The sequence below is a fragment of the Pangasianodon hypophthalmus genome, chromosome 16 (assembly GCF_027358585.1).
Source record: "Pangasianodon hypophthalmus isolate fPanHyp1 chromosome 16, fPanHyp1.pri, whole genome shotgun sequence".
Lineage (NCBI taxonomy): Eukaryota > Metazoa > Chordata > Actinopteri > Siluriformes > Pangasiidae > Pangasianodon > Pangasianodon hypophthalmus.
In genome coordinates, this window is record NC_069725.1 from 17,582,656 (window position 1) to 17,595,301 (window position 12,646).

The 12,646-nt window shown below is 40.0% G+C and overlaps 1 protein-coding gene across 1 annotated transcript in view; it reads left to right on the forward strand.

Moving 5' to 3' along the window:
• The window catches only part of plxna2 (plexin A2), a 203,044-nt gene that overhangs the window by 21,007 nt on the left and 169,391 nt on the right, over positions 1 to 12,646 (forward strand). The gene's annotated exons all lie outside the window — the stretch shown is intronic.

The window sequence follows — 12,646 nt, forward strand, 5'->3', positions numbered from 1 at the left end:
CAAGGCACCGAACCCCCATCTGCTCCCTGGGCGCTGCGGCAGAAAAAGGCTGCCCACTGCTCCGTGTGTGTGTGTGTGTGTGTGTGTGTGTGTGTGTGTGTGTGTGTGTGTGTGTGTTCACTTGGATGGGTTAAATGCAGAGCACAAATTCCGAGTATGGGTCACCGTACTTGGCCACAAGTCACTTCACTTCACTTCACTTATTGGCCTCATTACACCACATTGGTTTTGATTATTTTCCTATTATCCTAACTTCCCACATACATTTAAAAGCTATAGTCATAGCAAGATCTAAAACTAATAAATGAATAGAAAAAAACAAATACATTATTTCAACGTCTCATGTGCCCGCAAGCTTACACAGTCAGTCTCTGTCTCTGTCTCTGTGTCTCTCACTGTCTCTACTTTGTGACCATTCTGTATGCAGTATTAGTGTCTCACTGGTGTGTGGAACCAATGTTTCTGCATTTTGTCTTTCTAGCATTTTGACCAAGAAAAAAGAAAGAAAGAAAGAAAGAAAGACAGAGAGAAAAACAGCATCTGTTCTTGTATGATGACATGAATTTCAGTTAAAATAGACAGACAAGTATGGACTGCTGCCTGAAATGTAAGAGCCGATGATGAACCACAAAACACAGGGGTCAAGGTTAGTTGGCTTAAAATATGTCCATGACTAGCAAAGAACAATGGAGAAACAAGTTGCTTAGTTACCATGTTCGGTAGTTTGCAACTTCCCAGGCAGTGTTACCAAACTCACAAGGCGTTACACACAGCAGCAGGAAGAAAGAAAATGAGAGACAGAAGCAGCAAATAATGCTATGGCATTGTAATTGTGTGGTAACAGGGTGAAGAGGAGATAAGAGCTCTACTTAAAACAGCCTACTTACAAGCAGAAAATGAATTGGATAATTCAGAGTTTAACCAGCTGGTGAAATTTATGAAAGAGATGGAGTGCCCTAATGTCAAACAGCTTTAGACAGACATTTCACTATGGAAGCTACCTACATGCAAAAGATATGTCATAAATGCACCAATCTACTGCAATCACACTTATGTGTCTGTTCTATAAAGAGTATGAAAGCGTGAACTATGAGTAAGTTAAGTGTTGTCATATACACCCACTGGCCACTTTAATAAGAACACCATATTAATACTGGGTAGGACTCCACTTTGCTCTCAGAAGAGCTGCAGTTCTTTGTGGATTCTGGTTCATGTTGACATGATTGCATCATATAATTTAAGACGCAGATTTGTCAGCTGCACATTCATGCTGCAAATCTCCCAATCTACTGCATCCCAAAAGTGGCTCTGTTGGATTCAGAACTGATGACTGGGGAGGCCACTGAAGTGCTCATTGTAATGTTCATTGAATCAGTTTAAGATAACGTTTGTGACACGGTGCTGGACGTAGCCATTATAAGATAGGTAAATTGCAGCCATAAAGGGATGCACATGATCAGAAACAATCCTCAGAGAGGCTGCAGCATTCAAAGGGTCCAGTGTGCTCCAAGGAAACATTCCCCACACCATTACACCACCAACACCAGCGTGAACTGTTAATGCAGTCCAGGTTGGGTCCATAGATTCATGCTTCTGATGCCAAATTCTGACCATATCGTTCACATGTCAGAGCAGAAATCCAGATTCATCAGACCATGTGAGGTTTTTCAAGGGCTACACTCCTGTCAACTAAAAACAGGAATCTGAGGATATAGTGTACACTGGCTCACTGAAACTGGCCAGTCAAAGATTGGAAAAAGACCAGGCCATTACCACTCTGAAGTGTATTATTATTATTACAATCTGAGGTGTGTTATTCCGCTTATACCACAGTGATTTGCCAACGATTACATTTTTTTAATTTATTAATGAATGACACATCATACTTTTTAACTGTTTATAGTTACATTTAATGTTGTGGAACTTCCCCAAGACAAGTTAGTTTTTGTTCTCACTTAATTATTTTTATTGTAGCAGCTATAATAAACAGTCGTTTGCTCATCAGCCCCTCTTTTTTTCTGTCTTGAAGTTAATAAGGTAAAACACAGCTTGTCATATGAGAAACTAGAAGGTGCAAACCCCTCATCCTGAAGACTTCGGGAAACTTACTGACTGTTACACATTCTGACAATGGAGACTCCTTCCATAAATGTTACGTAAATGTCTCCTAACAGAAAACTTCACCATATCAACAACTATATGTTTTTCTTTCTAAAATAACATCACTTTTTTAATCAGTTTATTATTAACCTTAGATTATGTAGACTGTCCACCATACAAGTCCCTGTGAATGAGCTGTTACTATAGGCAAAGTAACATATTAGTATTAGAGCATTAACATAAACATTAACATATTATTTATGTTACAGCCAGAACTACAGTCAGAGCCATGCTGTTATAGAAATGATTAATATATAACCCAGTTAAATTTCCAGTTAGCAGAAGTGTAGGATTTGCTGCTTTTTCCATAATGGTTTTGTCTGGGAAAAGTCGGGATGTTGTCTGAGCATATGTTTCTTTATCCAAAGATAGTAGTAGCCTTATATTTGTAACCTTCTTGAATACCTTATTGGACCCAGGTTCACAAAAGTATTATAAAGTTATGATCATCTTAACTGGTAGAGAGAGTCTTCAATGAAATGCTTTTTACAATTCAGCAAATGAATAAAAGTGAACACTATTATATATTTAAAATTGAAGGCTACATAAACAGTGTTTACGTGCACTCATTTACTTCACTACATTTCTTTTATTAAAGAAGGTACGTCTGGCACACTGGCTCTCTACCTTGTGTGTTACCTATGAAGTGCAAGCAGTAAAGTAAGTGATTTACAGAGTTGAGTGGTTCTGAGATGCTAGGAATGAAAGTAGTTCATCACTTCATGAAGATTGTAATTCGCCAGCAGGAATAATCCTGGGAAGATTATTACTTATTTAAACCTATGCATTGTTATTCCTGACCTGTTAAAAAACTGGATTTTAATACTGCTGCACTATTCCTGATCATTGAAGCAACGTGGGTTAGCGCCACTGCTGAGGATTCGATTTTGACACTGTTTGGTGTGTAGCACAATGGGATGCTGTGCAGTATGCTATTGGCCCGGGATTAATGGGATTGGCATCTATCTAATTGATCAGTGCATGATGGGAGGCAAGGCTGGCCCAGCGGGCACAGCCAGAGAGAGAAAATAGAAAGAGCCACTGCTTTATAGCCCTGCTAAATGCTGTGATCCATGTGTGTGTGTGTGTGTGTGTGTGTGTGTGTGTGTGTGTTCACACTAAAAGAGTGAACACTGAGTAATGATCACATCCATACAAAAGGGACCATACTCTATATTGCATGTTAATGCATGGGATCAGATTTGTGTCTACATACACTTTTATCTTTTATCTTGCACTCATACTCGCATTTAGGATGAGTGTGTGTTTCTTTGTGTCGTAGCTCTATAGTAAGAGAATTTAAAGCTCCATGGTGTGAGCTCTGGTCCCTCATGTGTACAGAGTGGTTCTATGTTACCACTATGTCATGATATACACAGTAGAAGTGATTAATGATTAGCGAGAGCTGCGTGCTAGCTGGAAACAGCAGCCTCTTGAATGAAGCAACCGCCCTTTCATTTCTCTGAATCGGTTATGTAACTCATTGGATTTTAGGAGGCTTTCAGGCTAAGCTGACTGAAGCAACACTGGCCCTGATTGCCTGCAATAAACAGTGCATAGAAGCTTATTAAGCTGTAAAATCCACATACACATGCTTCCTTTATTCTACCTATTTATATCATCCTTTGTCTCTTCTTCCTCCATTATTTATCCTTTATCTTCTACTCTCTGTTACTATTTTAAGAGTACCGTAAGTCTCTCTCTCTCTTTCTCTCTCTCTCGCTCTCTCTGCGCCAGGCTGCGTAAATCTGCTGTAGATAATGGTCTCTGTGTGGGTGAATGCCAGTTTTTGGAGTTGTGGCTGCTGTTGTAACCGGTTGTTGACCAGCTGGAATAATGAATGGCTCTGGTTTTTCTGCCTCTCCTTCTCTCTTGGGTGCCAGCGCGTCACATGGGCAGGCTTCCCTACCAAGCTGCCAGCCAGGCCTCTGATCACTCACACACACAGATCCAAGGTAAACGAAAGCTGTTCATTCAGGTGCCTTCTGGGAAATCATACTTCTCTTGGTTCAGATGAAGATTAAAGGCACGAGGATCAGTCTTCTTTTGAATTGGATATCAATGAGCTCCTAAGGTGATTTGGGAATGATGGATGGGATAAAAAAAAAGGTCCATATTTCCTTTACACAGTCCAGATTTGGCACATTTTAGAAAAGTTTTGGTCTGATTATTGGACAGAGGATTAATATTTTCCTAAACTTTAAAAGTTGGTCATCTGCATAATTGCACTGCAGCATTAGCTGCAAAAGCTAATATGACATCTATCATATAAAAACCCCTGGAGTAACACATCTGTGAACATCCCTAGACAGTTTGTATAGTTCTGTATCCATAAAATCTCAACTGCACCCCTTCCAAGTGCTTTCCTCTCAGGATGTTCAGTCTTGTGTGTTTTAGCATTGTGATCTATCACACTGCAAATGGAAGTAAAGGGAAAAAGAATTTAAACTCTTCAATCTGTTCTGACCCAGACAGACTGACCCTATGTTTGAGTTGGTGATTTTCTCCCCAAGTTAAACTGACATTGGCTATGTTTACATGCACATCAATATTCCGATATTAATCGGAATTTGGCAATATTCGAATGAGTTTTGAGTCATGTAAACGCCGCAATCTGATTGCCCGATTCAGATTAAGACGAAGTGAAGTGACTTGTGGCCAAGTATAGTGACCAATTTGTGCTCTGCCTTTAACCCATCCAAGTGCACACACACAGTAGTGAACACACACACACACCGTGAACACACACCCAGAGCAGTGTGTGTAATCAGACAATATTCTGATTCCCTGAATTCTGATTCCCACTCCTGGAATATGCCTGTTTTAACTGGAAATTTGTTGCATGTAAACACCTTATTCAGAAAATCCACTGAAAGGAGATATATGCGTGTTCTTAATCTGCAAGGAATTGTGGGTGCTAACAGCTGCTTAGCTGTAGGCTAGATATTTAGGAATTAATATTAGGAATGAACTCAGACATACTTACAACATCCATATATACAGGATGTATGCCTGTACCTTTTAAACATCGAATTCGGAATATGGCTGCAACCCAAATATAGACGTCACACGGAATTTGATGTGCATGTAAACGTAGCCGTTGATAACAACTATTAAGATCAGCAAGAGTTGATCACTAAGGCAGCTGCTAATCTCTACATTGCAGAAGATCAATCAACCAACTATGGGTTTCTAAAACATAATTATGAATCTTTGACCTTTGCGTGAATCTGTTGACTATATTGACTAAACTTCATTAAAATCTTTTGTACTGCAATTGAAAAACAAAACACATTAAAGATTCAGAATATAAAATCTGAAGTCAGAGAGCAGATTAATTAAATGCTGTCTGTTTACAGTACAGCACAATTACAGTCTGTTTTATATTTGTTTGAATCTGTTGTGAGGATGAACCGGGTATCTGGGGCTTTAGATAGATAATCAGACAGACGGAAAAGATCTGAGTCAACTAAATAGGTCTGTGCCTGCAATTTGAAAAGAAATCCCACTGAACCTCCTGTAAATAAACAGCTTTGGTATTGAAATGGGTTCAAATTGAGAAAATACAGCCAGTGACATATTTTATCACTAACAATCCCCCCATTCTTTATCTGCCATCTCTTCCAAATATTGACTTTCAAAATGTGGGAATTATGTGCATACTGAACTCAGACAGAGAGTTCCCATTCAATAAATCATATCCAGTGTCAATCAAAGTGCCTAATTCATATGAGCAGAACTGTAGGATTTACATCTCCTACCTGTGGCTTCTGGTGACATATGATGCTTGTTTCTAGTTCATGCCTCCATATCACCAAATTTTCAATTGAAATGTATGCTAATAAGGTCTAATAGGAACCTAGATAAGGCTTGACAGACAATCCTGATGAAAACTGTTTGAACCTATGTGTGCGTGTGGGTGTGAGTGTGTGTAAACCCCTCAAGAGGCTGTAAGTAACTACCTGAAGCATGAAGACCATGTCCTCCTTTACTTAAAGCTCTGTGTGAGTGACTCAGTGTGTATGTGACCTGAGGAGCTGTGACCGTGTGCATGGAAACAAAATGCAATAAACAATAATATTCGGATCATTCCTGAGTGTTGCCAGAGGTCTGTAACAGTGAGATGAGGAAAGTGCTAAACATTTATTTGAGCCCAACTGAAGCGAGAAAGAGGAGGCAGCAGGATGTCTCTGCAGGTTCAGGGTGAAAGACAGAGATTAGATCCAAACACCTGCCTTAAAAGATAAGAGCAGCATCTGATGCCTGCTAATTCGAATGTCATTATGACGTGCCTTTTTGTTGAGGATTGCATTCTGTGAGGGATTTAATACACTTATATGCTTCATTCAGTGCTACATCACTCTGCTTCATGCAACATGGAGACGCAAGGAATCGAGGCAAATCCTAAACATGCTGCCTAAGAGCAGAATACAGCAAAATTCACAACACGTTTTGAACCACCATGAAGGCTGAGCTGTCCAAGTGAACTACACAACGAAGTTCAGGTTCAGATCACTGCTAATTAGTTGCCCAGTAATTTGACCTCGTTGCTGTACATGTGACTTTTATACTAATGGTTCTGCTGATCATAATATGTGTAATAAGAATCCTCTGAGAATCACTAGAGATGCATTCATTAATCTGTGTTTATCTGCCTACATTCCACATCATTAATGAGGAGGACACTGATTATAGGTCACTGTGCCCAAGGGTGGCTGACACTATTGAGCTGTTGTGGAGCAATGACGTGAGCATGGCTGTCCAATTAGAGAGATTTAAGTAGAAGGAAAGGTGTGCATGGGACTTTTTTTTTTTTTTTAAATCTTAGTCCCACCTGCTCTGGCAGTTTAACCAATCCAACCAATCCCACAAACAGTTTAACCAATCCACCCACTCCCACAGTCAGTTTAACCAATCCACCCACTCCCCCAGACAGCTTAACCAATCTGCCCACTCCCACAGGCAGTTTAACCAATCCACCCACTCTAACAGACAGTTTAACCAATCCACCCACTCCCACAGGCAGTTTAACCAATCCACCCACTCTAACAGACAGTTTAACCAATCCACCCACTCCCACAGGCAGTTTAACCAATCCACCCACTCTAACAGGCAGTTTAACCAATCCACCCACTCCCACAGGCAGTTTAACCAATCCACCCACTCTAACAGGCAGTTTAACCAATCCACCCACTCCCACAGTCAGTTTAACCAATCCACCCACTCCCACAGTCAGTTTAACCAATCCACCCACTCTAACAGACAGTTTAACCAATCTGCCCACTCCTACAGACAGTTTAACCAATCTGCCCACTCTAACAGACAGTTTAACCAATCTGCCCACTCCTACAGACAGTTTAACCAATCTGCCCACTCCTACAGACAGTTTAACCAATCTGCCCACTCTAACAGACAGTTTAACCAATCTGCCCACTCCTACAGACAGTTTAATCAATCCACCCACTCTAACAGGCAGTTAATCCAATCCACCCACTCCTACAGTTTGACCAATCTGCCCACTCCCAGAGGAGCTTGTAGCACCAATGATATTTTTTAAAGAAATTAATTGGTTCTATATCCCAAAATCTAAAAAATTAAGCAATTTAAACCACAGGGACCATGACAAGGATAAAGCAGTTACAGAAGAATTAATAAATGAATGAATGAGTAAGCCCATTTTAAAGCAGACACTGTAAAATCGTCAGGCTGCGTGAGCAAGACCCAGCATCCAATACACTATCAGCATGGCCCTTCTTCACGCCGCAAGCTTCATATCTAAACGGTCGATCCAGCCCATGAGACTTAAAAGCGCCCACTCCCATTGGGTAGAATAAAAACTACCTGGGACTCCTAGGCTTGATGTCCACTGCACACAAATTCTTCACCTGAAATTTCGCTCTCATTCATTTCCAACAGGGAGCAGTGAAAAAATGTGAGATAGCGAGCGGTGAGAAAGGTTGAACTGGTTTTCTAATGCCTTTAAGAACTGCGATTATGAGACCAGCCAACTTGAATAAGAAGATAATGTATTTGAAATCTATTATCACATGACTGTCAGGTTAATTCAGGTCCTGCATTGTAGACAGATATGTCCCTCACGCAATGAGCACTGGAGATCGGAGCGAAGGGAGATAATCATGCCACGTGTAGTGCACATCTAACCCTATAGCGTACAACATTTCCTAATGCACATCTCTAACGTCAGTGTGGTGGGTTTTATAGTGGAGCACTATTCATTTTTTTAGAGCATTATTAACTTTGAGTATAGAAGAAAGCCAAAAATGTACTTGAAGCTCAATGACTATGGCTGTAGTTATACATTTAGCATTATTACTGTAGCCAAGATGTGAGCAGTCAAAACTTATCTGGGTTTTTCAGTCCAAACACAGACCAAGTAAAAGAGAACAGAGAGAGGAGTTGACAGGAAGACATGCAGTCATTGTGAGTGTACTCTGTGCCCACTTTACTGTGTTATTCCTCCCAAGTGGGAGGTAAATGTGCTGTATATCGGAAGCTGACTCTCTGAGCTGGCATGGGGAGAGCGAGGCTGCCTCATGCTGCAGTTGGAGCCAATAGAGACAAAAGAAATTATAAATATCACTACTCTGGCATGACACCCTGCACTAGCAAAGCCTCTCATTATCACCACCAGAGAATGTCAGGCAAGAAATAAAGACTAATGGACTAACCTCACGGACTAATTGTTTTATCAGTCACATGCTCACAAAAGAAGAACTTGCTTCAGCAACGATTAAACTTCTATTTTTAACATGACAATAACTGAGAAGGGAGTACTTCCTCTAATTTGATCGTTTTTAAGCTACTCAAATAGTTTGTCTGTGCAATTTTGTTCCATTACATAACAGTTGTCAACCATAAAAAAGGTGGAATTTAGTTTTAGGTTCTTGTCAGTACTCTAGCTGTAAATATGAATCAAGCAGCTCAAGCAAATTTTGTTCTATTATGAAGAATCTTAGTAAGGGAAGGAAAAAAGGACTGAGTGTGGAGTAGCTGACTAAATCAGCTTGAGCTCCTAAGCTGGGCTCAGTGACTACAGAGTGGTTGGCGCATGGAGTTTGAAATCTTTGCTTTAAATTATGGGCAGTGTTTCAGTTGAATGGCAGAGTGGCATTCGATCCTTTTATTGCTCCCTGCCTATTCAAAATATACTTATTCATATCCAACCATAATATGGCAATGATTTCATTTCCAGAGATTATGTACCTCAACATTACTGGCAGGATTCGTGTTGGCAAAGAACACTAAAATTTAGCTTAGCCTAGCCAACACCAATGTGGAGATGCTAACACACTGATGAGCTGACGAAGCAAAGGCAATCCACAGGGTACTTGTGTGGTAGGGGCTGTTAACACTAACATGTGGTTTGCTTTTCCTTACTGTTCATTAAGAAAAACAGCAGTTATTTTCACACCATAATCACAGGCCACATGGATTGTGGAACGCAGTGGTTTCCTGTTCCTGGTTTCCATTCTACGTGTTCTCATCAGAATTATTCTGCAGAGATACTCATAACCTTGTATTTTCACAGCACTAGCTAGCATTGCTATAGTTTATGGTTTTGAACTTCTAGTGAATCTTGTTGCTGTGAATTTTGTTATGCTAGTTTATCTTTGAATTATCCAAATTAGCTTCTATTTGGAATTATCCAAATTGACTTATGTGAATTTGGATAGTAAGAATATTAATGTGAGGGAAAAAAATGGATTCTTAGATGCAAACCAAACAAACAAATAAATACATAAATAAATTAATTAAATAAATATTTTTGGGGGGGCCAAAATATATTTTTACCCACAATTCTAAACCAATTGGATGGTAAAATATAAAGGCGTAGGCTAGCAAGTGTGCTATGTATATATTAGCTAGTTAGAAGTAAGCTAGCTCAGATTTGAAGATGGACAAACCCAGACCTGCGGCTTCTGCTTTGAAAGCGAATGGGTAGGTTTTAGATTTTATAAATTAGAAGCACAAAAAAAACCTTATGGAAGAAGCATGCCATGTGCAAGCTCTGTCATACTGGGATAAAGTATTTCGGGAATACAACGATATGTGAAATCATGACGTATGTTTCTAACTGGAGTTGGAAGAAACAAACAGATTACCAGGTCAATTGCAAGTTTTGTCGCAAACTGCTTTCGCTGGAACTAAGGTACAGCATTTGAGTTTGTGCTTTAAAATAAAAAAGAAATGGTCACACAGTAATAAAATATTCCATCACATATAGAATCAAGATGCATCAAGAATCATTTTAGAATCACTATATCTATAGCTCTAACTAACTATGAATTTGTGGTATGTCTTGATTCCCATTGAAATCTAGCTTACAGAAATTACAGCTGGCCTCTCTAGTGTCACTGCAGTCATAGGCTTCTATAATGTTGCACTAAATTGGAATTCCAATGTTAAAATTATGCTTTAGAACTCAAAAGCCTGACTGGCTCCAGTAAATGCGCACTATGTCATTTGCTGACAATGGCAACAAAATAAAGGGCAATGCAATTGGATGCATTTCAGCAGATGAGGAACTGATGAGTCACTGTTTTTTACTCAGTTTCAGACATATTGCTTTATTTTGGTGATAGTTACTGATATGTAGAAAGCAGTTTAGCACTTCGCTTGTGATGAGCTGCTCGGGAATGTTGCCTAGCTGGTGGCTCAGCAGCTTGAAAGAAGCATGTGTGACCTTTCTCTTCCCAGATGGATGGTTACTGTGGTATAAGGACATAACGCCTGAAGGGAAATGAAGAAAATGATCTGAAATTAAGGACTATGAAAATGCTACTTAAATGCATGCACTGGAGTTTGATGTGCATGTGTGTTTAAGATGTACTTCTGTCCGTGGCTGATATTTGTCAGCCTGCCGGCAACATATATACTTTTGCATGCCATCTACAGAAATAGCTACAGATCTGTAAATCAATGGGTGGAATTTTCACTTACAACGGCTGCCCTCAACTGCAAGTGTTTGTGTGGTCAAAGCAGTGAAGCTAAATAAGAAAGCTGCTACTTTCCCACTAGTGCAATGTGAGGTTATGACTCATCGCTATGGCAAAATACAATCCTGTCAACATGCTCGTTTTCTCATCCCTACCGGACAAATGTTGGCACTTTGGAAAAATGCTGAAATTGCCCTGTTGTGGATATAAGCTGTGGGTTGACATGACTATGATTTGCAGGTGCTAACATTGACATGTTAATCTCTTCTTTTTTGCAGATTTAAAGCAAAAACAATTACCTCAGACAATAAAAAGGATACCAAGCAGAACATCAGTCCTCTCTCTTTAGTTCTGTATGTGGGCTACATAATGTAAAGTGACCCGTTAGCCATAAAAAAAATAGACAGAACATAATAAACAAAGAACCTTCCATTTCTGATGGCTTTTGCTGTTAAACAGTGGCATGGTTAAACAGTTTCCAACATTCTCTCCCTTCTTCAACACAGCTGCTGCTGTTATATAAAAAATTAGAGAAGCACTCTTTCTTACATGGAGACAGCACCCAGCAGAAGGGAGAAAGTGAGAGATGCACAAAGAGGGAGATAGGATTAAGAGACATGTGAATTGTGAGAACTAAAGTGGATGAAAATGGGAGTGGTACTGTTTGTGCTTAAAGGGAAAGGGGTTCTGGGTTCGATTAAAATACTGCCTCAGCAGGTCTCTAATAACTGCTCCAGAGGGATGTGCTTTTGCACCTCTAGCATGTGCAAACTGTAACAAAGAAATTGCATGAAGGGCAAGCCCAGGCACAGGCCTGGCTTTATAACCCCTTTTATAGCCATGCTAATGCTCTGCTCTTGGGAGGAAGACATCTCATCGCATGCCTCCCTATTTGCTGAAAAGGACCAATCAATTTTTCAGGTTGATAAGGGCGCCCCAGAGCCCAGTGAAAATACAGGTAGTACAGCAGTGAAGTTAAAGGTTGAATCTTGAGTCAGGAACAAGGACAGGCCTGGACAATATCAGGAGTAGTCGTCTGAAACACATCAGGCAAGCACATGTGCCGTCAGCTGTTTAGGATGTTAAAGGGCACCAGGACATCTGAATGCAATTTTGGCAAAATCGAGTCTTTTCTTTTTAGAATGTAAGTATAAGGAATAATGGCATCTAATGTTCCACTGATTGCCATTCTGGTAAACGTGCCACTTTATTTCATATAATTACATATACTATGCTGCTAAACTGAGTTTTCAGAAGCACATACTTGATTTTCAGAGGCGCAACCATTGTCTCCATTTGCTGCCCTCTCATGTCGCTCGCCTGTGATAATATATGCAGACCAGCCAGGGACGAATAACAAAGAATACAAATGTGGTGGATGTGGCTGGATGACAGCACTGGTATCTCTAATGGTGGCCTGATTCGTTTAGGAATGATTACTCTGCTGCCAATGATTAATTCCCCCAGGCTTTGATTGTGTCAGATGTAGAGGTAAAAAAAGAGGGGAGGAAAAAACACAGGAACAAAAT